The following is a 14766-nucleotide window of genomic DNA, read 5'->3' on the forward strand; positions in this document are numbered from 1 at the left end:
TCTTCCTTTCTCTGCATTATGTCACTTGTCCTCATCTTCTGGCGGGTTTTCATTTAACTCATGTACAGGCATCACCTCTCATAGTGCTTAGAAAGAGTCAGCACCTCAAAGAAAGTCTGTTAGGGGCTGATGGATATTCCACTGGCTGGGACAGAACCAGGAACCCTGAAGTTCTGAATTCTTTCTTGGATGACGAGTCTGCTTCTGTTCTCAACAAGAGAGATTCATTTATCCCAGGCATTCACCTCTTTCCCTCCCCTGCCATTTGTGGCAAGGTGGAAGCAAATGTCTAGCATACACATTCTTTCCCCAGCTGGATTTAGGTATAAAACTTTCTGACAAGAAATAGCAGTAAAGGGACCAAAGCTACCTCTGAAGATGAACTTAAGGCCCTTGAAATCTGTAGCATGCCAAGATAGCTTTATAATTTTTTTTTTGTTTTAATTTAAACTAAAAAAAAAAACATAGAAGGATGGGCTGCTGAGATCATCTGTCACACCATCTGTGGTTGCCTAGCAGAATTACTCCAGCCTTGAGCTGGAGGAGCTCCCATTTGCAGCTGAACTGCAGTTGGGGATTTTATTAATACATCTCTCATTTATATAGCACCTTTCACTCTCAAGGATCCCAAAGTACTTGTTAAAGGATAAAGTTGAGGACTGAAGACTGCTAGAGGAGGAGAACTGGGAAAATCCCCTCCCTCCTGACCAGTGGCTTCAAAACTTTTTACTAAAGAAAGCATTTATTGCTGAATTTGTTATTCTCTTTCATTCCTCTGAGTGTGGCTCAATGGGAGGTTGTGACCTTTGGGGCCTTGTGCAGCCATGAGCTGATTTGTTCCTGCAGAGACAGTCGCAGATATGCTTGTTTTATTTCTTCTGTATGTCTGACTGACACAATTTGTAAGCATCAGTGATAAAGCTTTATATATATATATATGTACACATATTTATATATATTTAGGGTACAGAAAATAACAAGAGGAAGAAACAACTGTGATCAGCTGGCATTCAGGAAAATTAAAAAAAACAGAGACATAAAACATGTGGAGTAATCGGTAGTTTTCAGTCAAATGGCATTTAAATGCTGCACTGATGCATAACCTGCCCTACTGTTCCGCGAGGTGGGAGGACAGGTGATATGTCAGCTGTGCTCTGCCATGTAACTACAGTAGAAGGGCTGAGTTAATGACAGACACAAGAGTTTGGATGAATGTTAACATGCTGCTATTTCCATGCTGAGATGAAGTAGCAGGGCCTGGATTTATCATTAAAAGAGACCCAAGAGGCTCTCACTGAGCCAGCTGCTAGGGCCCTAAAACATATGTCGCACCCTTCAGCTGTTCATCAGTACAAAAGGCTTCCATCTCAAAGCACTTGACCTTGTTAGCCTCAGCGGTGTCAGTGATATTTTCAACAGGGAGACAACAGATCAACTATGAAGAAGAGAATCTCTTAAGGGAAGTATGTGCAGTCCCTGGCAAAACGACCGCAGAAATGTAGCCTGTGGATAACGGCTGCTATTTCTGACGTTCGTGATTTGTAAAGAGGATAGGTTGCTGCTGTTTTTCAAAACAGTGGTAGGCAGATGAAAAAGAAATAGTGAGAAAATAAAAATATGTCAGCGTCAAATAAATTAGCTCACCAGATTCTGAAATTCCAAGCCTTCTTCTACATGCCCCCCACTGGTCTTTGTATTCTTTCTAACTTCGAGGGAAGTTAGCTTGAGTAAGGACTGAGTAGGGAGTTCTGAAACCAGAGAGAATAATTGTCAGAATTACAGCAGCGATATCACCCTGACATTTGCAGGTAGTATTAAATGGTGGTGCTAGTGTGAGAGTGCTTTAGCAGATGCGATACTGATACACAGCACTTAAGAAGGATACTGCATCCTCTCAGGTGCATGTGGGTTAATTCTAGTAGTCCCTTCACACTCCGCATTTCCCCAAAGCACAGTAAAGCAGTGCTAATCAGATTTTTCCTCAATGGAAGGAGTCACCATTTTCCTTCAAGTCTGTCCATTAAGCCCCCCCTCACTATGATTTTGTAAAGGTGGTTTGTATGTATGGAATGGGTATGTGTAAAGGTATATATTTCTATTTTCTTCCTCTGTAAATAAAAATGCTGTGTTTGTTTTCTACTCTCATTGCATACTCATACACATACCCATATAATAGTGACCTTTAAAAATACCCCAAATGAAACATTCCACGTTTTACACATCTGCCCTGGAAGGAGGGAGGTAGACAAAGGATACAGAGCATGAGAAGAAAAAAAAGACATGACAGATGTTAGCTAGGTTGCTTAACGCTGTGCCAGAAGGCACTCAGATACTGTGATGCTGAGCACAGTCTGAAACCTGCACTGCATATCGTATAACTGAGTTGGACCTTCAAAATCATGAGCTTTTCTTAAAAATCTTGAGATTGTAAAAATAACTCTGTGGGGGTTGATTTTGCTTGTCGTCTTGTGGTCTTTTGGGATTGCGTTCTTTACCGCTGAAATGATGCAGAGGCAAGTGGTTTTCCGAGCACCTGGAAAGGGAGCTGTACATCGGTGGGTGCCCTGTAAGGACTATGGGGCACGCACAGCTGCCCTGTTCAGCTCTGAGGTAGGGCCCGACTATTGAGGAAAATTTGTTTGGGCTGCCACCAGCACGTATCAAATCCATCCAGGAGGGTGCCAGCTCATGCATGGAGAATCCGGTCCCTGCGAGAGCTGCCAGGAGCGTGCTGCAACTGGGAATTTGGAGGGGGGGGGGGGATGTCTCCCCTCTCTTGTTGCTGGAGCTCCAGTGCGGAGCTGCTGGGAGGAGGAAGGCTTGACCAGGACATCTCCGAGCCTCAAGAAAGTGAGCTGTAGTGGTGGTTGTACTGAGCTGCACCTCTAAAGCCTGGGGGAAGAGGGGTGGGCAAGTGATGTATTGTCCCCAGGAAAGGTCCTGCAGAGTTTCCAGATTGGATTTTTAGGGCTTGGAGGCTCTAGGATGGGACTCTTAAACGAAGCATCCCCTGTGCGCTTTGCTCTAGCCTGCTCCAGCACGTGCGCTGCAAACCCCCGTGGGCTGGATGCGGTCCAGGGCCAGGTGGAGGAGCGTACCTGCAAACAGCGGCAGGGGAGGAATTGCTGCCCCGGCGTCCCAAACTGCCTGAACGAAGGGAGGGCATGGACTCAGCCTCTAACTTTTCTTGGCTCCCGTATTGTGCATTTCTTGTACGCATCTCCCTTCTTGTGAACAAAAAGGGAAAGCTACAGATTACTCAGGCCTGCTCAGTTACACGTGCATCTAATGTGAGAAAGTGGTTCATCTGATGAGGAACAAAAGAATAGGAGATGCAGACAGCTGTTTCTAACCGGGCGCAGCAGCTTAGGTATGTAATCCGTGGGTTGCTGAAAACTTCTTTCAATTACTTGAGCAGAACTGTATCAGCATCTCTGAGGATGGGGCTGGAGTTATTAGTGAAGTAATGTTGCAGTTTTCATTGTTTCCTAATGCAAAATCATGTTATAATGATACTTGAAAAGAATGTGAACATTACTTTGATAGCTAAAGCAGAAAGCAGATACAACAGTTTTTGGTGGGATAATTTAATGTATCTTTTTTTTTTTTTTTTTGCATACAGAAGTGATTTAATGATGTGTGAAGTCTGACAAGTAAATCTCCTTAATGGTTCTCACCACAATGAACATTGAAAATAGCTCTTTTTCATACAATACTATATGTATTAGATAATAGCTGGTAACTGATAATATGGAAGAGATCAATTCTGCAAGCTGCAGAGCACCTGCATTTCTCATTGACTTTGATAAAAGTTGGAAGTACTCAGTGCTTCAGAAGATGTTTCCAGTACCCTCCAGGATTGAGCTTCCCAAGGAATTTGTTTCTTGAACTGTAATTTAGTTATTGTTATGTTAACGCCTCAATCTTTTGATGCAAAGTAGCTGCAGAAGGGGGAAAAGTATCTTGAGTGAAGGTCACTCTGCCAGTGATTAAAATACTTTATGGCATGACTCTGAGTACAGTACAAGAAAGAATATATTGCATCAATAAATTAAAACAGTACATCAGATATACATGTTGCAGCAGTAGGTTTCTTTAAAAAATTTTTATCGTATGAGAAAATTCAGGCCACTAAAGCCACTTACAGTTATTGCTTCTAGTAGTAAAGTATACCCTATTTTGCTGATTGATAGATTGTGAAATGAAAATATTTATGATCACAATTATATTATAAGTAGTCATAGAAATCTTGACATATGGTACGTGTACGAAAGAAAGTCTCAAACCTCAGATCCAGTCTGGTTGTATATACAGGAAAGCAAGTATTTAAGCTAGAGAGAAGGAAAGAGACAGGAGAAACAGGGAAAAAATTTGAAAGACAAGAACACGAGGCTGTACACAGAAACAAATATCTGCCTTGGAACACAGCTAGTTATATTTCAAGTAGGAGATACTATTTATATAGTAGGGCTGCTTAGGAAAAGGAGAACTGATGTCAGAAATTATGAGGTCCTGATAAGCTGCTTCTACTCCTGCCACTGCCTGGGGTTCTGGGCCATCACACTTCAGGGCATGCCTCTGGGGCTGTCCCAGCTCAGTCGCCTGGGGGATGCAGTGAAAACTGCAATATGTGTTTCGCAGCTTTGTTAGTAGTTTTTTTGTGATTGGAGGTGGGATAAAATTACTCTTGCTGCCTACACGTGTCAATAGAGCTTGCAAGCTTCTCTTGTGCTGCCTTTTGCAAGCTGTTGGAAAGAGAGTAAACTGAGGAACAGAAAACTAAAGGGCTAGGGTAGTGATGGGATGGGTGGTTGCGTTCGCTTTAGATGGCTGTGGAAAGTGGGAAGGTAGCACTCTTTGGGCCCTAAAAGTAGAGAAGAGCTTATAATGAATCTTGCTTTGATATGTGCCAAAACAAGTGCCTCTGCCAGCTCTTCTTGGCTGGGTAAGAGCATCTGCCCTATACTATGGCTGCAAGCCTACGTGGCGCCATGCCATGTTGTCAGTCCCTGTCAGATGGCTCAGAGAGAGACAAAGTGCTCTTCTTCCAGAAAGATGAGAAGACTACGCTTCAGTTTTGTGGGAAAATAGACAAAAATTAATATCCTTCATGTGCGGCTGGGTCAGAAGTCCATGTGCTGTCACCCAGGGAAAGAACCCTACTCCTGCCAGGTATGCCACGTCCTTTGCTTTCTTTTGGGTGCTGCGTGAGTGGGAAGGGGTAGAGGAAGTCTTCTGGGTTTTAGAAACCTGCCTGTGGGTGCTTTGAAAGGGAAATCAGATGGACGGGCTCCTGTCTCCCTGTTTCTTGGAGTGTACCCAGCTGAAGAGTAAAACGTCGACTTACTGCGGGAGAGGAGTATCTGTTTAAAGTACCTCTAGGAGATCTTGAATATTACTCACTGAACATTTGTCTATTTTTTTCTTATTTAGTCTCTAATAGAAGAACATAAGTGGTGGAGAAACTAGAAATATTCTTTATTCTGTTTGAATAAACTCTCAGTCCATCTCATTTCTACTTATTACAGGATCTCGAATTCCTTACACCTAGTAAAGACACAGTTTTAACAGGTGTTAATAGCTTAAAACCAAAACCCGTAACCATGGATTCTTTTCCTCTTTAGGAAATGTTCCACAGTCTGTAGACGGACTGAGGGAATACTTTGCAGAGCTTGCAAGTGACCGATGCTCTATACGCTGTTGCTCCTTGTTACTGCCTATTCCTCTGTGTCCTTACTCTCCATCACAGGGATCATTGTTTGCCTGCTTACTCCTTCCATCTGCATGACATCATCTGCACGTTTGAGATGCTTTCATTTTGAACCAATTTTACTATTTATTTCTTGGACTTCTTTCGGTCCTTACTTTCAGTAAGTGAGGCTGCAGATCTACTGCAATTTCTTCCCAGTAGCAGAAGACCTGCCAGGACATGACTTACAACTGTGAACCCTCTAGGAGCACTGGCCTTCAGCTATGCCCTCATTTCCTATATCATCTTCATCCTAACATCTTCACTGTTCTCTTCAAATAACTTTCTGCCAGACATTTGGTTTGCTAATGGAATAAAACCTTAAGAGTTAAAACTTTCCCTCATTTTCTGACTTCTTAATCCTTGTGTGCATTTTGTCAACCCCCCTATTTTTGTCTGGGCTCCTACATGCTGACACAGCACCAGTTTTCTTGTCTAATTTTATAAACTGTTCAGCCGTGCCGTTATTCACTGTTTTCTTTTAATTATGTATTCTTGTTAACCTCTTTATCCTTTCAAAGTTGCAGATTGTGATTGACATGTGGTATTAATTAAGGCATATAATTTATGACATTGGAGCTTGAAATTAATAAGTGACAATACAATTACATGGTTTGCCTAATTGTCCTTCAGTAATATAAAGATTGACACTTACTGCAGCATTCAAAGTTAAAAGCTCTCAAACAGATAGTACAGCTGAATGTAATCACCAGTGAATCTAAAGTAAACAGATCCATTGTAAGGGACAGGCTGTTGGGAAAATACTTCTGCTGTGGCCTTGTTTTATTAAATAAATTAATCTGCGTGTACAGGTCAATCTCAGAATTAAATTCAAAGTATAATTTTTCCATGATTTTTAATTGCAAATAACTTTTCTGCCATGTTCATGGATATTTGCCTTTCAAATCTCTACTCCCACCTGGCAAAGTGCCAGTATTTCCAACAGTAACATTTGTTCTTGTCGGTCCTATCCACATCACCGCAATTTCCTTTACGTCTCTGTATAGTCATCTAAAGATTGGCAACTTACTATATTATAGGAACACCAAATTGCCGTTTGTGAATAGCATAGATTATGGTCCCATAATTGCTGAAGAATATGAGAAGTAGTATTTGGGTGAACATTGTTAGCAGATTTGGGACTTTGAAACTTAATTTCAAACAGTATCCTTGTTTTTAACAGCAAACTTTCCCTTGAGATCAAACCCCTTCTAATCTGGTCCCCTGACTCTCTTCTAATGCCCATAAAATTTTGACTAATTTTGTCAAAAGAAAAATATAAACACATGCTATATGTAGACAAGACATTCAGGTCATTCTATTTGAAAATGCTGCAGCTTTTTTAAAAGGAAATCCCTAGCTTTGTGTTATTTCAAAGAAACTGGAAACCTGCAGTAAATGCTTCCATTTTAGATTTTTAAAGGTTAATTCCTAGAGATAAGAACATTAAGAATATAAAGAATACTTCAGTCAGAATGTTCTGACAGAATTGTTCATGTTAAACAAAATACTATTATTAGAATTTTAGTTTACTGCCAGATATCAGGAAAAGTGCAAAGGATGAAAAAAACTAAAGTGGCTTCCCCAAATTTTTTGTTTAGGTAAACTATTAACACACCTTGAAATAGAGTGCTTGGAGCAACTTACTCCAAGGTCCAATATCTTGATGAATCTGGACTTGAAAGTCCTGGAAAAACCCTGTAGATTGAAAATCTTACTCTGTATATCTGCCTATTCTGCCATAATCTTCCGCTGTAGATTGGTATGGCACAAAATATAAATTTCTCACATACGAATCTGTGCAAACCCTGGGGCAGCAAGCTAATGAGAGAAAGTGATGGGCTGAGCTGTGCTCCCCACACTCTTAGCTGTAGCTGGTTAATAAGAGGGGACAAAATTGTAGCTGATTCCATGTGCTTGTAACTGCCCGACTGCAGCACCGAGGTCCTGGGTTTGGCACATTGCAGACTCCTACTGCCCCAGCTCTGGTTTCCCGCTGGAAGGTCCATGCTACCACATCCCATTGCCGGGCTAGTAATCTTCTTGCAAAGCAGAAAATTGGGTCACTAGTGCCCCAGCCCCTCAGAAATGGTGCCATGCCCCTAAACCTGTGATTCTCTGAAATACGTTGGAAGTGTGGAAAGGCTTGCTGTCCACTAGTTTTGGATCTTTGGAATTTACCGTGTAGATCTATTCCTTGCAGATAAGCAAATGAAAAATACCTCCTTAATAACAGCTGAAAGTCTTCCTCACCTTGATATCTAAGGAAAACACTAAACATTATGTTTGATTTGAAAACCAGTAACATCCGTGAGATGTTATGAAACAAGAACATGAAACAGAAGAATACTGTTCCCTGTGGTGGCATTCTTCTATTTTATTTCCTATTATACTTTAGAATGAATTTTAAGAACTTGATTTTCAGAAGCCCTTTTTATGCATTAGTGATTTGAAACAGCACTCAATGAGAGGTGTGGCTAATGGCATGATTTGGAAAATCAAAGTCTAAATTACCAGGTGAAAACTGTATGGAGATAGCAGGGTGTATTGTTAAATTTACGATGCATTGTAGATGCCTGGTGACTTCTTCCAGAGCTCTGGCACATGGGGCCTCCCATAATCTGCCATATGAATTGAATTCCATGTTTCAAAAACCTGAAGTCTTCTTATAGTTTAAAAAATTGTGTATGGACTTATCAGTAGGGCTTTATGTTTTTTTCAGCATATTTTTAACAATGCTGGTATTTGTTTTTGAAGTCCGGTGGTGGCAACCAAAGGTAAAATGGGAGTAAATTGCCAAACAAGTTATTGCAAATCAACCACTCTAAAAACGTAATAGTCCTAGAAATAAAAACCAGCATAGCTTAAACAAAATCTTGTAACTAATTTTGTTGTTGTGGTTCTTTTCTTGGGGCAGGGGGGTGGAATGTCAGAAAAGGGAGCCAAGTTTAGGTTGCAAAAGAATTTTTAAAGAATTCAACATACCCTTATCTGTGTTCATTGTATCATTCTGCTCCGGACCAACAGCCCCGCAGAAGGTAATTGGAGTGTTCAGAGTTCGGACTGGAGACAGGGCACAGTTGAGCTGCCTGTGAATAACACTGCACATCTCAATAAATAATTCTTGATTTCATTGTCATTTCATTGCAGTGGTTAAGGAAGGGTGACTTGGTTAAAACAAATGCAGATCGATTTGTCAAGCAACATGCTTCAACCTTGGGTGCCTATGCATTATGATCAATAATGTTTACAGTCTTTCTCTGTCCCCTCAAAGAGAATGTGCCTCCAGTTGAAGGGAATGCGATTCTCTTCTGCTGGTGACATTTTATAACTGTGGGAGCCCATTTCTGGGAAATCTTTTTGTTCGATGTCGGCACAGAAATAAAAATCATCAGACATGCAAGATGTGAATGGTCATGTGCATAGACCCCCTTTTTTTTATAATAGAAAGAGCAGAGATCGATAAAGCTCAGAAGAAGAAGGTAACAGCTGTAAGCAGCCTTGTACTGGGACTGTAATCCTGATGAATAATGTTGCTGTCATAACAGCAGGGATAATTTAATGCTGACACTTAGCAGCATGATAAATAGCTTGTCAGACATAGGCAGTGACAGAGTCAAGTGAAACTGCCCATGACAAGTTCTGAAATATTAATCTTCTACTAGACTGTGACTGTGCTGAAGGGGCAGCAGTGTACAGAAAACTGGGAGGGGAGACACTTTGTAATATAAACAAATGTACTTTAGCACAAAATGCTTTTATTGTGTAGAGATATTTCCCTTTACAAGGGCTACTATTTACACTATTGCTATACAGTACTCTGAACTTTTATGCTTTGCAACAGTATATTGTATTTCTCTGGCATATACTCTGACATAATTTCTCTGAAATATTTCCCTTCTTACCGGTAAGAGGCTTTTTGGGGTTAGAGGTTTTTCGGGGGAGAGACATTAAATGAAAATTTATTTCTTCTCTTTTCTTTTCCAGCCCATCTACCCTTCTTCCAAGGATTTTTCCAATTTACCTAGGATCTTTATTGTGAATGTCACATAAGCAATGTGGCAGGGTTCCCTATGCCAAACACCAATTGATTTATGAACTGCTTCTCCATTAGAGATGACCTAGAGTGATGGTGGATGTAACAGGCACTAGATATTCAAACCAGACTATTTGTTTAGGTGTAATTTGCTTAATAAAGTACTATGCTATTTTGATCTTCAGGGAGGCGGATTGGTCCACGCACTACTCAGAGAATTATGTATCAGAAACTCTTGCATCCTTTTTGAATACTACTTTGATTATGAAGACTCCTCGTGGCAGGGAAATGTTCTGCCTCCATTCAAGATCGGGGCTGAAATCAGTAAAATCTGAGCAGGCTATGATGGACGTGTACTTAATGAAGATAATGGCAGGATACAGCAAGCCAAGTAATAACGTTTGAGATATTGCGCATCAGCTTAGAGAGGTGTGTGTGACTCTGGTGCCACATCAATAGTAGCAACAGTCCAGTGGTAGCAGTAGTGAGAAATATCTTCTAAAGTTTACCAGTTTGCCATAATAGTAATCATATGCCTATGATTACAATCTAAAAGGTGATTGATCGTGTTAGAAAGATACAGGGCTTAATTGTGGCAAATGTGCGTTGTCATCTTTAAGCTAATAGTACTCGAACTTCTGTCCTGAAGAGACTGTGAATTGAGCTGTCGATGAAACATGGGCTCATGGTCTTATTTATTCATCGGTACGGTGTGGATGGAGCAAGATTGCAGCATGTTTGGCCCCACGGCCAGCACAGTACCTAAGAGTCTCTGTATCTCCCCTGACAACTTATTGCCTCATCAGCATAGAAGAAAGGTGTCCGGACAAGGTCTGAAGTGGCTGAAGGAACGCCGACGTTTTCAGCGTTTCATTCTCCAACACGCGCATTGGTCAGATTGCCAAATCGTGCCGTGCTGAAATCCCAAAGGGAACAAGTACAGTCTGGTAGTTTGTTAAAAGGCAAGGTGAAGCCTGCAAAGAGTTGAATTACAGTTCTTAGCATAAAAACTGTTTCTTCGAGTTCAAGGAAGTACGATGAATACAGATTACACTGAAGTGGACTTCAGAACAAGTCAAATGGAATGGGATTCTACCTTGGAGCAAAAGGGCTCAGGCTACTTCACCCCTCTTTGGGAAAAGTGGAGATTAAGTTCTGGTTCTAAAAGCAGTGCGGTATACTGTCTTCAACAGCATTAAGATTTCAATATATTTCATTTATTAATGGTTTTAATGCAGAAATCACTAACCTTGTTGCTGAAGCTCTAAATGTAAACATCAGTAGGTTACTGAAAGCAAAATCGTATTATCAGGACTTGTCTTCTAAAGCAAATCAAAAGTGCCATGCATAACAGACCGGCCAGGCCTGAATATAGTAGGTTAGAAAAACAGAATTGTTTGACCCATTTTCCATGGGAAGTGACTTTCAACTTTCAGAGTCTGAGAAATATAGCTCTCTTGGTACCTATATTTTTTGAATAAGGACTACATATGATGTTTGTCTAATATCCTAATAATTTTGTGCTTTAAAGTCTTACAGCCTGTTCGCATTGGTAGGTAGTTAACTTACTGAGGTGAAATATACTCTGAAACTCTCACAGCAGATATTTGTGCTTGCCTTTTATGCAATTGCTGTTGTCTCCAGTGGTGAAAAGGTGGACTGCTTTGGAGTCAGCTCCAGTATTAAGAGGAAATTATTTATACTCAGCAATCAGTGTTAGAAACACAGTGTGATGCAACTTCTTGCTTGTGATTTTTAAAGATAGTGCTTATTCTGTTTAAATGCACACAAACTTACAAAATAGGTTCAGTAAGAAAATTCATTTAATGATTCCAAGAGAAGCTTAAAATTCTACTGAAAAGCCAAAAAAGATAGATTTAGCATTTTACTCTTATGAGGTATCGGGTTTTCTATATGTAATGCATACCTACCACAGTAATTCAATGAATGTTTTCTGTCACCTTTTTATATAAAACTTTAATCTAAACCTTGCTGTGTTGTGTTTTGGGATTTCTACTCATTCTCCACGTATTTTTGTTTTGGTGTTAGTTTTGGTGTTAGTGTTTCATGAATACTTTAAAAGTGCACACCAAAACAGATGTTTGGCAAACAAATTTTGACCAGAGAGAGCCAGAAATCTTATTCTTTGGCGAGGTGTAGAAGACAATATCAGCTGACTTTACATGGAGTTTTTAATGTTGCGTTTTAGACAATCATGAGCTGCAGAAGATGAAATGTTGGCAGAAAAGAATCACCTAAGCTTGCGGCTAATGAATTTAAGAATTGATAATGTTTGTAGTTTGATAATTTTTCTGTACATCTGAATTATTCCTTTCATGGTAATAAGGATTTAGCATAATCATTGATAAGACTGATATCCAATCTGCTCTCTTTTAAAATATTAAATGTATTTAAAGTAAAAAAAAATCCAACTGGTTTAATTTTTCCAGAGTAGAAAACCAACTATTTTTAAGAATCCCTGTTCAGTTTGTTAGACTATAGTAGTAACACTTTGAAATCAGGTGTAACAGAAACTTTTTTTTTTTTTTCTGAAAGGAAAGGAGGGGAAAATTAGCAGAGTAACTAGAGTAAGTTTCTGAGTGACAACATCCTGACGAATCTTCATGTACCAAACCTAGGACAATCTTTTTTGTTGTGTTACCATAGTAGAGGGATTTACTTGTTATCTCAGACCCAGCCAGCCAAAGAAATCCCTCTGCTCTCCTCCTCCAAGTGGTAACAGATGCAAAACTGTGGAAAAAATGAACGAGAAATTTCCATCTTTTCTATTTCTATTTTGGGAAGCACATTTCTCTTTCACTTTATATGGTAAACTTGGTGAGGGTAAAAAGAATTGTTTTGCCAGAAACATTGATGTGTTTTTATTCTGTACTAAAAAATAAGATGGGGGGCCACAAGGCCACAGATTAGCATATTCATATAGGATGAGAGGCATTGAAATTTGAATTTCTTCTTTGCTCTAATTATCAGAGTATAGGGAATAGTTTTTGACCAATAATGAACCAATAATTTGTGTTTCCTTTTGATCAATAATTCCGTCTTTAACACAAGAAACCCCTCAGATGGAAGTTTTTCCAAACAAGCATGTTTCTGTGAAGGGGTATGGCTTTGAGGAAGAGAGTTCCTTACCAGCTCAGCTAAGCAGGAAATAAGTAATTACATGTTATGCATATTTTATAAAGCAATTTTTCAGCTGCTTTTTGCCTACCAAGCTCTTCCTATTATGAAGTTAAAAACTGATTTGTTGAAACTTACTGGAACTAAAGGGTAGAGAAATTGATATAATGTAATTATAATTTTATTGATGCATGACAAATTCATAACATGTATGACATTTCAAAAGGTACAAAAGATGAACTCTCTTCAAACCTAGAAAATATACCAATAATTGGATCCATATTAGGGGTGTATACTGTTTCAGCTGAAGTCTGTATAGTTTGATATAGCTGCTTGCAGGACAGAAACTGTACACAGAAAAAAACCCTCTGGAACATTATATCTGCACAATATTTCTCTCTTGATTTCTTAGAGACTTAGATTCATGAAAGAATTGGTGTTTTCCAGTACTAACTCTTACTGGGAAATCTCCCCAATCCCTGAGGAATCCCAGCATCCCGGGGTTCTTGTTAAAGGAATTCTCACTATTAATTTGCGACTATATTTTCTCATTGTTTTATCAAACTCTGATTCACCTATTGGTTATATGATGGTGCTAATGAGACTAAGCTCATTGTTCATGCTTGCTAATGTGTAGTGACAAAGGATGAGAAAAAGGCTGAGGCACTTAATGCCTTCTTTGCCTCAGTCTTTAATAGTAAAACCAGTTGCTCTCTGGGTACCCAGCCCCTCAGCCAGAAGACAGGGACAGGGAGCAGAATGAAGCCCCCATATCCAAGGGGAAATGGTTAGTGACCTGCTACACCACTCAGACACACACAAGTCTGTGGGGCTGGATGGGATCCACCCAAGGGTACTGAGGGAGCTGGTGGAAATGCTCACCAAGCCACATTCCATCATTTATCAGCAGTCCTGGCTAATCAGGGAGGTCCCAGTTGACTGGAAGACAGCAAATGTGATGCCCATCTACAAGAAGGGCCAGAAGGAGGAACCGGGGAACTACAGGTCTGTCAGTCTGACCTCCGTGCCGGGGAAGGTCATGGAGCAGGCCATCTTGAGTGCCAACATGTGGCACGTACAGGACAAGCAGGTGACCAGGCCCAGTCTGCATGAGTTTATGAAAGGCAGGTTCTGGTTGACTAACCTGATCTCCTTCTATGACAAGGTGACCCACTTAATGGGTGAGGGAAAGGCTGTGGGTGTTGTCTACTGGGACTTTAGTAAAGCCTTTGACACCATTTCCCACAGTATTCTTCTAGAGAAACTGGTTGCTCATGTCTTGGTCAGGCATACTCTTCACTGGGTAAAAACCTGGCTGGATGGCAGGCCCCAAAGAGCGGTGGTGAATGGAGTTAAATCCAGTTGGCAGTTGGTCACAAGTGGTGTTCCCCAGGGCTCAGTATTGGGGCCAGTTCTGTTTAATATCTTTATCAATGATCTGGATGAGGGGATGGAGTGCACCCTCAGTAAGGTTGCAGCTGACACCAAGTTGGGTGGGCGTGTTGATCTGGTTGAGGGTCGGAAGGCTCTACAGAGGGATTTGGAGAGGCTGGATCGATGGGCCAAGGCCAATTGTATGAGGTTCAATGAGGCCAAGTGCTGGGTCCTGCACTTGGGTCACAACAACCCCATGCAGCGCTACAGGCTTGGGGAAGAGTGGCTGGAAAGCTGCCTGGTGGAAAAAGACCTGGGGGTGCTGGTCGACAGCCGGCTGAAGATGAGCCAGCAGTGTGCCCAGGTGGCCAAGAAGGCCAATGGCATCCTGGCCTGTATCAGAAACAGTGTGGCCAGCAGGAGCAGGGAGGTGATTGTCCCCCTGTACTGGGCACTGGTGAGGCCGCAC

At 40.8% G+C, this 14766-nt stretch overlaps 2 long non-coding RNA genes across 2 annotated transcripts; both read left to right on the forward strand.

Annotated features, from left to right (window-relative positions):
- Nucleotides 1-2850: 2850 nt before the first annotated feature.
- On the forward strand, nt 2851-11772 carry LOC138690275 (uncharacterized). The gene is made up of 2 exons (XR_011329076.1): nt 2851-3370; nt 9737-11772. It is a non-coding gene; the product is annotated as an uncharacterized lncRNA (long non-coding RNA).
- Nucleotides 4702-5994, forward strand: LOC138690274 (uncharacterized). Its single transcript, XR_011329075.1, has 2 exons — nt 4702-5172; nt 5625-5994. It is a non-coding gene; the product is annotated as an uncharacterized lncRNA (long non-coding RNA).
- Nucleotides 11773-14766: the final 2994 nt, after the last annotated feature.

Source organism: Haliaeetus albicilla, chromosome 21 (genome assembly GCF_947461875.1).
Source record: "Haliaeetus albicilla chromosome 21, bHalAlb1.1, whole genome shotgun sequence".
NCBI classification, from domain to species: domain Eukaryota; kingdom Metazoa; phylum Chordata; class Aves; order Accipitriformes; family Accipitridae; genus Haliaeetus; species Haliaeetus albicilla.